The sequence below is a fragment of the Pinus tabuliformis genome, chromosome 2_2, assembly GCF_031772625.1.
Source record: "Pinus tabuliformis cultivar Carrire ecotype Pingquan chromosome 2_2, CPIR1, whole genome shotgun sequence".
In the NCBI taxonomy this organism is placed as follows: Eukaryota; Viridiplantae; Streptophyta; class Pinopsida; order Pinales; family Pinaceae; genus Pinus; species Pinus tabuliformis.
This window is the reverse complement of record NC_142300.1, coordinates 210,709,905-210,724,784: the sequence shown is the minus strand read 5'-3', so window position 1 is coordinate 210,724,784 and position 14,880 is coordinate 210,709,905. Positions and strand designations below refer to the sequence as shown.

Here is a 14,880-nt window from a genome sequence, read left to right as displayed (position 1 = left end):
GGAAAAATATAAGTGAGGTCATTTTTTATTTATTTTGGGTTGGTCTACTCCATACGTGTGAAGAAAGGGTGTTTTCCACTGCATAAGAAGTCGAGGTTTCATAGTCTCCTTTGAAGGACAGATTAAGGAAGAGAACAAGTTCATTATCAAGTCGAGTTTCCAAGGAAGCTACCTCCACCTAAAGCGAAGGGAATCAAGGTTCCAAACTTGATAATTTACCTCATAATAAAGAAATACTCATGGTTCTCAACTTTTGAATACGAAAACTTATATTTTGAAGTTATAAGTGATTATAGCCTGATTATTGTAACTACCTTTGTTAACTAAAAACAAATAATTACTTCAGCCTATCAGTTGTTAGGCAACAACTGCTAGTTCTATATCTGTATGATTTAGTCACTAGAGTGGTGCACTTGATGGTAACTAGTCAAGCTCGTCTAATTCACCAACAATGTTGTCAAGTTCTTTTACAATTTCTTCTTGAATACCCTCTTGGTGCCAAGATACTGCAACAACCCTTGTATTTCTTAGCGATTCACCATTTTGTACTAGTGATTCATCGTGATTTTACAGGATAATATAATATGGTGAGAGATTCACTAAAAAATTATATTTACATATTATATTATTAATAAAATCACCTTCCATTTTTCTTATGTATCATGAGGATTCACCCATTTATTATACATCTAAATTTAGGGGGGTTCTTAAAATTTTCCCTGATTGTCACTATCGATCAGTTGACATATTATTAGTCATCATCCTTAACCTCCTGTGAGTCCTTTAGCTCATCGATTTCTAGAAAGAAATCTGCCACCCCTCTCACCGGTGTTTCACTTGAAGTCTATAAAGATTCCACCTTATTTGGTGATTTCCCTGGTCCTCCCCCTCCCATCTTTGAGGCTAGCTCTTTGAGTGTTTGCATGTTACAAGCATGATGGGCTACTCAAAAGTAGCCTAATAACTTTAGTCAATAGCCATCTCCCCAGCACCCTATTATTACCATCTCAATTGATCCATCCCCCCAAGATTTCCTCCTTTTGTGGGTGGCTCTCCTTTGTTCCTACCTAAAACTATTCCTCTAGGTCTTAACCATATAGGAGTTGTTCTGTCGGGGCATTACCATGCAGGATAGATACCTTTCATGTTTCCCCTCCTGGAATCTATTCTATCCGTATCATGGCTTCGTTAAGTCTACTTAATATGACTTTGGGGATCCGAGCCTAGTACATTGATCCCCCAACAAGCACTCTACCTAGTCATCTCAGACCCTATCATGTTTTGATCTCGGTTCAACTATTCCCTACAACCCCTATCAATGCTCCAGTTCCACCGCAACCCTAACAAGAACCCATTCCTGTTGCGAAATCATCTGGATAGAGGGGTAAAGCGAAGAGGAAAGAACCTAAGGACAAGGCTCCCGAAGCTTCTCTAGCCCCAAAAGCTCCAAAGTTGACAACCCCATGTGCTTTATGTCAGGTTTTTGGGCATGCCACCAATATTTTTCATGAACTTCCTCATCTGAAACGTTCGGTTCATGAAATGTTTCCTGAGTCTAATATCCCTAAGGTCCAAGTTACCTTACCTGATTTAGCCAAAAGACTCAAAATGTTGTGCACAAATCACCCTTGTGCCCTATGTGATCATTATGGTCATTATTCCCAATGTTTCCCTTGTCTTGACAAATTTCATGATTGCCTCCGAGTGCTTCGTGACTCCGAGGCCACTCATAGTGGATCATCTACTACTATACCTATGGATTCTAGTACCACTAGTACACTAGAATAGGACGACTCTTGTCCCACCATCTTGATCCTTCCCCCTGATGTCGAGATGACAAACTCCATGGTCCATATCCTTTACCTATCGTCATCCTTGAGTTCCTTGCAGGAAAACCTTTCTGAGGTTTCTAGGTGCACTTCTATCAAACCTCCTTCCTCAGAAACCCAAGTCTCAACATCAGTAGATTTTCAATCTACTAGTTCATCGTCTACCATTCTAGATGATGTGTATGTGAACCTTCGTTCTCAGGATGATGCAGCAGGTTCCGCTGTCGCACCATTTAGTCATTCTTCCTCTAGTCTACCCATCTTCCATTTTGATGAGGACATCATGGAAGCTATGTCTACCCCTGATTACCCTTGCGATGATATGCACCATTGTGCATATGACAAATATGTTGTGGAATCAAAATTCTTCATCCATGGTGAATTCGATTGGTTTAGACATTCCATTCCTAGCCTAGATGCTTTCGAAGAATGGAAAATGGCCAACATTTCTCCTACTATCAAAATCAACTTTCCCGATAAACCAGGGATCAAAGAAAACATTACCTTGGGGGCATAGTGCACCCCAAAAGAAATTGAGGCTTACACTAAGCTCTTGAAATAATTTCGTGATGTTTTCACTTGGTCTTACTCAGAGATGCTTGGATTTGATCTTGCCATTGTTGAACAGCATATCGATAAATGACTCGATGCCACACTTGTCCGTCAGAAGTTGAGACCCATTCACCCTTCTCATCGTGATGTGATTAAAGATAAGATCGAAAAGCTCAAGCAAGTTGAATTCATCTATCCCATCGAGTATACCACATGGGTATCCAACCCAGTTCTTGTTCTCAAGAAGTAAGGCACCATTCATGTCTGCACGGGATTTCATGACCTAAACAAAGCTTGTCCAAAAGAAAACTTTCCCACACCCTTTATTGATCAAATCATCGATGAGTGTGTGGGGCACAAGATTCTATCCTTTATTGATGGATTCTCTTGGTACAACCAAATTAGTATCTGTCATACTATTCTGTTAAAAATTGTGTTCATTAGTTCATGGGAAATCTTTGCATATAGGGTCATGCCATTGGATTTAAAATATGCCAGAGCCACATTCAAGTGGGCAATTCCATACTATTTTCATGACTTACTGCACCTTATCCTTGCTTAACTTGATGATCTCACTACTCGCTTTAGGTCTCAGGTGCAACATTTTCATGATTTGTGCACCATTTTCCTCCAATGTTGCAAGTATAACATCTATCTTAATCCATTTGAATGCATCGTTTGTGTTGATGTCAGTCATCTATTAGGATTCCTTGTGTCCAAGGATGGTATCACTCTTGCCCCCCTGAAAGTTCAAGCCATTCTTGAGCTACCACAACCTCGTACCTTGCACCAGTTACAAAGCCTTCAAGGCAAAGGCCAACGCCCTTCATAGGTTCGTGCCGCAATATGCGAGCACGATGCATGGGTTTCTTAGACTCCACTCAACCATTCCATTTGTTTGGGATGATCATGATCAATAATATTTTGATGCCCTAAAAGGTGCTCTCACTTCTGCTCCCTTGATCAATACCCTTGACTTCATGAAGGATTTCATCCTGTACATCTCATCTTCCACCCATTCAGTCGCTGGGGTCCTTATTTATGAAGATGATGATCAGAATGAGCATGTTATCTAATATTTTAGTAAGAACCTCGTAGGTCCCACTATGAACTACTTTCAGGAAGAGAAGTTTGTGTTGGCTATCGTATTCTCCGTCCAAAAACTCTGTCACTATATCCTTACTCGCACCAACAAGGTCGTGACAAACTCCAACCCCATGACCTTCCTATTGAGTCGACAGATCATTAATGGGAAGTATGCACATTGGATTGCCATCCTCCATGAGTTATATCTTGAGTTTGTTACACCTACGAGTAAGAAAGGTTTGCCCCTCGCCGAACTCGTTTCTAAATGGTGCACATGATCCACCGGTTAATGACAAGATCCCTGATGAAAACTTGTTCATCATCACTTTGGATGATCCTTGGTACATGGATATTCTCACATATTTATGAACCCGGAAGTTTGGGCCCCATCTCACTCATGATGATCAACAATGAATTCGATACCAAGCCCCTCGCTACCTTCTCATTGTTGATGATCTTTATCATCGCGGATTTGATACTATCCTTCATCGAAGCAGAGCAAGTGTTAAATGCCTGTCACAGTGGCACTTATGGTGGTCACCACTCTGATATGGCCGCTCCTTAGAAAATAATGCGCATTGGTTACTTTTTTCCTTCTCTCTTCAGTGATTTCATTAAGGTAGTCAAACACTGCTCCAATTTCCAACATCTTGCCCCAAAGGCAAGAGCCCCACCAACTCCTCTCCATCTTCTCATCGCAGCTGGTCCTTTTTGCAATTGGGTCATTGATTTTATGGAGTGTCAACCACCATATATTAATTATCATAAGTATATCATAGTGGCAGTTGACTATTTTACCAAATGGGCTGAGGCCATGCCTATGTTCAACAACATGGCGGCTATTGCAGCCCTTTTCGTTTTTAACCATGTTATTGCTCCATTCAGGGTTACGAAGAAATTGGTCTCTAGCCATGGCCGACATTTTGAAGATGAGGTATGTAATGAGATTTCCTCATTGTTGGGCTTCCAACACCAATATTCATCATCTTATAACCCACAAGGTAATGGACAATTTGAGGTACTCAACAAGATTCTCAAAACGATGCTTCAATAGATGGCGAATAAACACAAGACTAACTGGCATCTTATGCTCTTCCCAACGTTGTGGGCCTATACAAATTCTATTCAAACCACCAGTGGATTTACTCCTTTCCACCTTGTTGTTAGTGAGGAGTCAGTCTTACCGATCGAGTGTGAGATCCCTTCCCTTAACCTAGCAGTCGAACTTCTCCCCAACACCCAACCATTAGAACAAAGACTTATCATGCTTGAGTGCACCTCTAAAGACCATCGTGTTTCTTTGAAAATTGTTGAAGTGGCCAAAAAGTGCACCAAATCCCCATATGACCAAAAATTCAATTGCCATGTTCTAATGTATGTCTAGGCCCATGATACCCTTGGACATGGGAAGCTCAAATTGTTATGGCTAGGACCTTACATCATTTGTAGGGACTTAGGAAAGGGGGCATATCTTCTAGAGGATTTTGAAGGCTAACTCCTTCTTAATCCTTGTAATGCACTCTACCGTAAGAAATTTTACCCATAGCATATCCCATTGATTTGCATGTATTTATTTTTGTCATGCATTTAGGTAGGTTTCATCATCTCATTTGAGGAGTTGACACTTCACCCAAAATCCATTATTCCAAGAAGGGTCACTTTGTCGCCTGTCAAAATCAAATTCCTTCATAAGAAAAACTTGTACTTTGGGGGCCACCTTCCCTTGGAACTTATCGTCTCACATGTCGATTTTCATCATGAGAAACCATTATTTGATCATGTTTTATTGGTCCCCACTAGGCCTATTATGTGTGGAAACATCATCTAGTCACCCTTGTTCAGAGCATCTACGATGACTCACCTTTACATCAATGGAGTCTGTTTCACATCCCATTGTCTCCTATCATCATATTCCATCCATCTTTGCATACCACTCATCCTGTGTTGCCGATTTTAGACTTTAGTCATACTGTCCACCATTCCCTCCAGAATCGAGTCAGTTTCTGCAAGGTCAACCATGCACATTATTCTCTGACAAGGGAAGTCATCTATTTTTTCCTCAGTCCCATTTTCTCCATTTTCTATGGTGTTAGTCTATTAGTCACATTACCATTTTCCCCCGTGCCTCAGTTGAGGATCCTCATTACCTCACCTATGGTGGGCCTTATTCTATTGACATCATCACATATATCCCAAAAGAATGAACTAGAGGGTAGTGTATCTGGGCTCCATCTTCCAATCTTGTTCAGTGCCTCGAATCAAGCAAAGGAAATCATCATTTCCTTTTGACTTGGTTGTTTCATGATCCTGATTCATACACATGATGGTCTAGTGGTGTAGCAGATTGTACCAATGATGCATGGGTGTGTGTGAGATGCTTTATACCTCATGAGGGGGTGGCCCTTTAGGTATCCCCCCACATGCCCAGATGCCTCCATATTATGCTACAACCTCATATGCAGTTCCACAGATTTGATGGGTTCGGTTCCTACCAGTTGCAACGTTCATGACATACATGTATCCTTCAAATGATCCATTCAGTTTTGCAGAGCCCTTTCATGTTCAGCAAGGCTTCTTTGGTTGTTATACCCTCCCTCCCACCCAATTTTTGAGGGAAGGGCCATTTTATCTCATGTAATCATATGTTGTTTTAGTGAGTCTTGGATCATTTTCTTCTAGGCACATTATTTATATGGGACAAATTATATTATTTTCTGACTCATTTATGTTAGAATGTCATGTACCATTCAACATGCACTTTATTTCTCAGCTTCATTTTCTTGGGCGCATTATTATTTTTATACTAAGTTATTTCGACATGCATAGATATGCCTCCCCTGTCTCATTGAGATCTAGTACCACAACATAAAAGGAGACATACATTGGTCTTGCCCCCTCCATCACTATCCTCTTTCGATTTAGCTCCATTAGTGTGTGTCTCTCTCTCTGACTCCACTTCATTGTCTAGTTATTGTGTCCTTACAACATACTTTGGTCATACATTTTTCTCCTAATGCTCGTACATTGGGGGACAATCTGTTATCACCAAAAATTGATCATCTAGCCATAATTTACTAGATGGACCGAAGTACACCATGTAGGGCCAATTTTACCATAGTAAAATTGCTTTCACTGTGATAAATTACTTAATAAACCACATCTGTTTCGTCATTTATAATTAAACCCACGAAGAATAATTAAATAAACCATTATTTATTTAATTATCTTCTAGGAATAATTAATTAAACAATTGTTTAACTAATATTCCTTGTCACATTTGACCTAGTTATGAGAAATAAATATATAAATCATTAATTATCTTATTTTTCTCTAGGAATAATTAATTAATCATTAATTAGTTATTATTCCTTGTTAAGTTTGACTAAATTCCCTAGGAATACTTAAATAAATCATTATTTGTTTATTATTCGTTAACCATATTTCTTGAGATCATAAATAAAGTATTCATTTATTTATTATTTCTAAATAAAAGTATTTAACCAATTTAAATACTTTTTCCTTCCAATCAAATGTAATAATATATTCCAAATGGTTAATTCTAGAATTTGGTTAATAATATTTTATTATTTTCTATTATTGGAAAATAACCTAATATTTTGTTATAAATAGAATGTTTTTACATTCATTCTTCACTTTTGATCATTTCATTGTTGCACTCATTGTTGTAACTCTGATTATTATCACTATCGCACACCATTTTTCTTTTCCATTTGAGTTCTCATTGAGCTCAAACATTGTGTTTGCTGGGTTTTACACATTATAGAGGAGAGAGACTCTACAAAAGCTGAAGACATTGAGGATAGCCAAGAACCCATCCCATAGAGGGGTATTGGTAACATTATTTGTTCCCTTCATAAGTGTCGTTTAATAAAACATATTCTTTATATATATGGTTTCCATTGGATTATTGGAGTTACTTGCACTTATTCCATTTTGTTGTTTAACTAGTTATGTTTCATAGATCAGGGCTTTAACAGGTTTTTTTTATATCATCTACTATAGATCCACACTATTTAACAACCATTTTTATTGTTTGGGTTGTTTTTCATCAATAGCCTAAAGTGGTTTCATTTCGTATAACTTCGAGAACAATATTTATTAACATATTAGGTTCACATAATACTAGTGTATCCCCTTTATTTTTATTAGTAGTGTCTCCCCCAATTTTTATTTTAGTACCCATGTATCCCCCATACATTTATTGTTTTTCCCATTAAAAGTCCACTATTATTATTGTTGTGTCCTTACATTATTATTGTTATGTAGGCTATGATTAAATTGTGACCCTTTAGACTCCTATATATACCAAGGAGGTATAATTCTTTGTATCATCCAAGAATTATTCATTTATGTGTTGTGAATGAGGTTTCCCCATCAAAGAGACTATTTGTCAAGTCATTGATCTATTGTTTCTTCATTTTTGTGAGTTGGTTTCATAAGAGAGGGTGTCTGTACTCCAATCCATAGGAGGAAAAGTCTCTCAAATCTCTTGAAAACAAGATTCCTTTCTTTTTCAATTTGTGAGCATGAAAATGAGGCATCTTAGCAACACTAGACTCATAGATATACCAACACCAAATAGGCTTACTCACAAAATCCTACTTAATGTACTACCTTTCTAATTCCAATAGACCAAACCTGTAACAACCCTCTAAGATGACAACATACTTTTCAAAATAAAGGAATCGGGATCTTCAAACAGATGGGAAGAAGAGATGATACATAACTAAAAAGTCCCTTTGACTCAACCAATATATTGTGTTTACAATATCTAATGACAAAAAAAATATTCTTAGGATTGGAGCACTCAAAACAAATGAAAACCCACTTGGATGCAAAGATATTACAATGTGTTACAACATTGATCAGGGAGATACCCCCTTTGTCATTGGCTATATTTGAGGCATCCAAAAGAACCAATGGAAAACCCTTTTGACCCTTTTTGACCACCATACTTAGATTACTTGTATGTCTACAATTTTTTTTGTAACAAACCACCCCCCTCTAAAGCTGAGGTGATTGTAAGATAGATCCTATTAATAATAAAAAAATGTTGGGAATGAAGTTTATATATTTGTTAGATAACTATAAGAATGCACAAAAGGTTATACATTTCTAATACATGAATGTTTGGAATCATTTAAGGTTCTACAAAACAAATTTTATTAAGCTATCACACTTAACATAGCATAAGAATGCGTCTAGTTGATAGTTCAAAGAATTAACCTTCTTGTAATCTCATTAATTATTTACATCTAATCATGTTATCCATTATAATGTGTCTTTCCACCAATATATACAATACTACCCAGATTTTTTCTTGATGGTATACATGCGTTTAGGGTTTTAATCCACATGTTCCACCATAGGGTGTCTGTGGAACCAAAGTTTCCTTTCCCATACATCATTTGAGTACATTTCATAGGAACGGATCTATTATATTGTTACAAATTTTTAAATACTATACCTCCGCCCAAACCCTAGCAAGGTTCATAGGATAGTACTAAGGAATGTAACATTCCATTCAATTTTCGTTAGATCTATATATAAGGGTTATGGTCTTTAAATTAATAAGAAAGAAGGATGAATTTATCATGGGAAATCATTCCTTTTGTTGTCAATATTGACCTTTACTAATAAAAAAATATTCCTTACTTTATAGAGAGAATTTACAGTATGGTTGCACTCAGTTAACTTCATTTCGACATTTCAAAAGTTTCTGGGGAGATTCCATCTATAAGAAGATATGGCATCTCCATAGAAACTTTTGAAATGTCGAAATGTAGTTGACCCAGTGAAACCATACTGTAAATTCTCTCTCTCTCTCTCTCTCTCTCTACACACACACACATACATATATATATATATATATATATATATGTATATATATATATATATATGTATATATATATATATATATATATATATATATATATCTATCTATATATACATATATATATATACATACATATATATATATATATACATATATATATATATATATACATATATACATATATATATATATATATATATATATATATATATATATATATATATATATATATATATATATAGACTACGTAATATTGATATCCATAATATATTTCAAGGATAAACCATCTATCATGATTGTTATAAAATCATGGAAGAAATATTAAGATTATGAGTTGGATTGCAATGATGAAAACAAAGCTTGTATGAAGACCAAGCACCTTTTTGCACTAAGATTCAGATTCACCATGGTTTTTCTTTCTTTCCTTTTTTAATGAAAACAATCAATAATATTTTGTCTACAACTAGAACATAGATACTATAGTTTATCTTGATTGAAAACTAATATAATCTAGAGGATTTTCAAATCCAAATCTCAAGATTATACCTATAGCTTTGATTGCTCTAGTTCGACACATACATTTATTTTCATTAGCCTATGGACAATTGATATTTAGGTGCTTTATCATTCCATAGGAATTGATCCATCCTAAAGGTAAGCTAAAAATTAAAATACTAAGGAAATCCCTAGATTGAATACTTGAAACATTATATATTTCACACTTGTGGAAAAAATATGATTTGATAGTAGTTTCTAACTAACAAATAAAAGGACCTATCATAGCCCACATTCAATATGAGAGTTGAACTTCAATAGTATTGATCATATGTTTAGGTATGTGGTAAGGTTGTACATCAAACATAACCTGTTTATATAGCCCACTCTAATATGAATACTTAGAGTCACTATTTCAGGACCTATCTCACAGCTAAATCTATGTTTGTCATTACAAAGCAAGTTTCATTAATCAAGCATTAACGATTACCTTTTTTGCATTTTTTTGTTAAAAATAAAACATTACATGGTCTAGTAGCTTTCTAAGTTTGATTATAAATCATTTTTCATTCATATAACTACAAATGCATATATAAAATGATCATTCTCTTGTTAGTAATCATACTCTATTTCCGAGAAATACAAAGTCAGTGTATAACAAACATATACTACAAGTAATCTCCTAAGGTCATAATTTTATACTTTGACAATTTAAAACTCCATGATACAACAAGAAATATCATAGTTCGTTATTTGTAGTTTGATAGTTTAAAACCCCTACATAACACCAATTTGATTTGAAATGGGTTTGATCCTTATTTAACATTCCAATGTGCTTGGATTTGATTTACATTAACCCATAGTAGTGTCAATTCTATTTGGAAAGAGGCTTGACATGCACATAGCATATTTCTCCACTTTGCAATTACAAGAAATATTTTCAAACAACTAAATTGAATAGAATATCTGTGAACCTCTACATGCATTGTAGAGTGAATTTTGGTCATCCATTGTTGAGCTAAGCATGCTATGTATAGGACATCATGAATATAGAAAGGTCCTTATGATGGAAAAAATGCAATTGGATTTGAAGCCTTTGAAGACAATAACCCAACACAGACACAAGTTCATGTCTTACAAGACAACTCTACCACTAGCCTCTATGTCCATCCTCTAGTTTTCATCCTCAAACCCTAGGTCTTCAACACAAGCACCCAAAAACTCCATGGAACATCAAGAGTACTATACACAAGTCTTCTTCCAAGCAAGTTATCACACCAAAATCAAGACTCCTCCACTCAAAAACTAAGGCTATGAATCTAATTCTCAATGACATATCTAAGCACCCTATGTCAATTGCATATTCTGATTTAGAAATCAAATATCCATGAGAAAAGTGAATGATTTTACTTTTCTCATGCCCATTTGATTTCTAAAAGATTCTAGAATCTGCAATTGAAATATGCTTAGGAGACATAATACTCCTAGGTAGGTACCTCTCCTAATCAAAGCCAACTACCGCATTGCATGCACCAATGGGTCAACCACACATGTAATAACAACCTCCTAGGTAAGTGCTATGTTAGCACTCCATAAAATGTCAACCATCTACTCAAATTGAGCCATCCATATGTCCATCAAATATCACTATTTATGTTCAAACTATTTTTGAGTAACCCCATCAATTACCAATCTCTAATAAACTATCAAAATAGTGGATGAAAGTGACCACGAAGTCTTACCACACATACTATCATGGGGAAAATGGAAAACTAGAAATTTTGTCTTATTTTGGGATCTATCCTTTACTTGGAGTATTTTCACAAGATAAGATATGTTTATGAAGATATAAAACTTCCTCCTAAGAAAAATATGAAAAAATAATCCAATCCATCTAAAATAGATAAATTTAAGAGTTAGGTGGGAAAAATATGGCAATGATGTAAATCTACATGATGCATCCCTTCCACGTTATTCCAATTCTAATTCATGAATTTGGCAAGAATTGCTAATTTATCTCTTAGAGGGTTTCACTTTTGTGTCCAATGGAGATATGGGATTGCACAAATGTTGGGTCTAGGTTTTGTCTTACTTTTATTCATTTCTCTAATGCTGTCAATTGACTAAATGATTATTTTATAACAGTATTTGTTACTTCTTTGTTTCAACAAGATTAAAATAGCATTAATAAGAGTTTAATTAAGGCTTGTATGTTGCAGGATTAAAACTGGTTCAGTTTTATTATACTTTGGGACATTCTTGCACCAGTGCAGTCACATGCCTACACCATTGCACTTACCTGCCTGCACCATGCATTGGGATTCCTACACTAGTTACAGTGGGCTTCCTACACTCTGAAGGATTCCTGGATTGAACTCACATCCTTTGTACATGTACTCGAACCTTCCATTCATGGAGATCAAATTGTGCTTTAACATTGCAGTAGTAATCGAGAAGGCTCAGCCAAAACCAAATACGATTAAAGATTAACAATATCAATCATAACTATGATGATAAATAGCCAGCTTCACTCGAGCAAAAGATAGAGGATTTGTTTGGAAAATTAAGCCAAGATATCCCCAAGACAGTAGTAGAATTTATAGACACACTGAATTTTTCTCTGTTGATGTCAAAAGTTAGTACGCTTATATGGGTCAAAGCATCCTAGGAATCAAACAGCTATCTGAGCTTCATGAATTATTTAGTGATTATTTGAGAAGAAAGTGTGGGCTCCAACATGTGGGTGAAGTTAGATCAGAGGTTTAATTCCACGAGAATTATGTCGAGCCTAAGAGTTATATTCAGGGAGCAACATTTGGCTCTGCTCAACTGCACCTTGTGGGTGTTATACGACATGCATGTTCATCTAAACGACATTCTGTAGTTATAGTTAACGAAGCGGGTTTCTGTTCCTAGTTTTCTTTAAGGATAAAAAGGACAAGATGAGAGTCGTGGGATTACTAGCAGTAATAAGCATATTCTTCACAGTGATGACAGGTTTGACATTTAGAGTATACTCATAAAAGACAGACCTTAGTATTGGGACAATCCGCATTGTATGCATTGCTAGATAGCAGTGATATGGAGATCCGATGCTTGATAAGTCCAGGTCAATATGAATTTGATCGAAGGAGATATGTGCCGATGACAACCTGTGAGTAGCTCACGTAAGGAAAAAATCACTCAGTCAAATCACACCTTCCAGCAATAGGTATTCTAGGAAAAGAGGAATGATCGACAAGAATAGTTCCCTCTTTTGACACTCAATTCAAACTAATTCTTAATTTGGCAGATTGTTAAAACTAATAATCTTACCTCATGTATTTTAATTGGATGTTGAAAAGCCCTTGTAAATCGATGCCTATACAAACTGCCTGGAGCGATAGTTAGAAATTAATGAATTAATTACAGTAAGGAAGGAAATCGACCCAGCGAGGGATAGTGCGCATCAGAGGAAGGCGCAGACGGGAAGAGGAGCTGTTCCAATGTACCCTCACACAACTCATCAGTTTTGGATCTCTCCTCTAGTGTTGCTAGAGTTGAGTGATGTCTACATAATGTAAACACTGTTTTCAGTAATCAATTGAAGCAATTTCCTAACATGTTCTATTTAATTATCTATTGCATCTAATGATTTCGATTTCTCTGTGAACCAGGCACTCAAAGAGGGTGTGAGTTGGCTGGGTTGGATGCCAGACCAGCTCGACACTACTCTCATATTTTAAGCTAGATAGCATTTCAATTCTTATTTGCTATATGAATTTTATTATTTATTTACAGTTTCTTTCTACCTTTAATTTCTAGTTCTAGAATTAATTCAATTTGCTGCAATCTTTTATTCTTAGTTTTTGAAGTTAATTTGATTTGTTAAAAAATGTTCCTATTTCATTTGTTGCATCAAGGGTTGTGCTTGGAGATTTCCTTTTATCAGTTTGCATCCATATCAGCTCTGCCTTTATGAGGTTTAGTGTGTAACTAGAATTCTGTAAATTAATGAAGATTTATTAATTTATATTTCAGAACACAAGATCAATTAAATGTTTATGGTTATGACGTCTTAATGTATTCATTTATGTGAAGTTACAGAACCCGTGCATCCTCAGGAAGCACCAATCACATATGTTATATAAATTTGCTATTTTTATGCTTGCAAAACTAACATTTATAAATAAGGAAACTACACTGTGTTGATATCAATAAATGTTTAATTACCATTATAGTTTCTTTTAACTTCTGGACAAATTCACAAGATTTATTTTCAGGACAAGGAAGGTGAGAAATTCATATTAATATAATTTCTTTCATGAGTTCATTTATACAATAAATTTCCTTGTTATGTTGCTGATGCTTTCAAGTTAACTTTACACAGAATTATTACAGGTAGAATTAGTGTAAGCAGAATGGTTTGAATTACTTCCAGTGTTTACAGTCTTTTTGTTATTATTCCTACACTTCTTTATTTCTAGTTCAGATTTCCCTTCTGTTCACTTGTAATTAGAATTTCCTTTCGCATTATTAATTTCCTTTTATTTTCCACATGATTTAATTATTTGGATTGGTGTTCTCTTGAATTCTCTTTTAGTGCAAGATTTCATTTATTAATGAGATTAATATGCCAAATAGACTAGCATTTGTTTTGTAGGTTTCTAGGGCTTTCTTTGGCATTTCCAGTGCTGCGTCTCGAAGTTCATGAACTTTCTGGATTGACTAATTAAATTTTGGTACATTTATAAGTCCTATATTGCACCGAACATTTTGGCGTCGTTACCAGGGAGGCATTTAGGGGATTGACCTTTGTAACCTGTTGTAGTTTGGTTTTTTCTTTACCTAGTTTTTTTGCAAATTTTATTTACTTTGAATTTATTCTTTGACTTTGTTTCTTTCCTGCATTATTTTTAAGTTTTTTTTCATTTCTTGGGTGCTATAGGAACCCCCCTTTTATCTATTCAACCACATGCTAACAATATATACCGACTAGCTTGTAAAGATAAAGAAATGGTATTTCGAGGCATTTTTTTCTTTTAATGAAGTGTTTTGAAGCTAATATGAATCATTCAATGC

The 14,880-nt window shown here is 35.4% G+C and overlaps 1 pseudogene; it reads left to right on the top strand.

The window, feature by feature from the left end:
- Positions 1–4,299: 4,299 nt before the first annotated feature.
- LOC149192077 (chaperone protein dnaJ 6-like) overlaps positions 4,300–14,880 on the top strand; it is a 101,273-nt pseudogene continuing 90,692 nt past the window's right edge.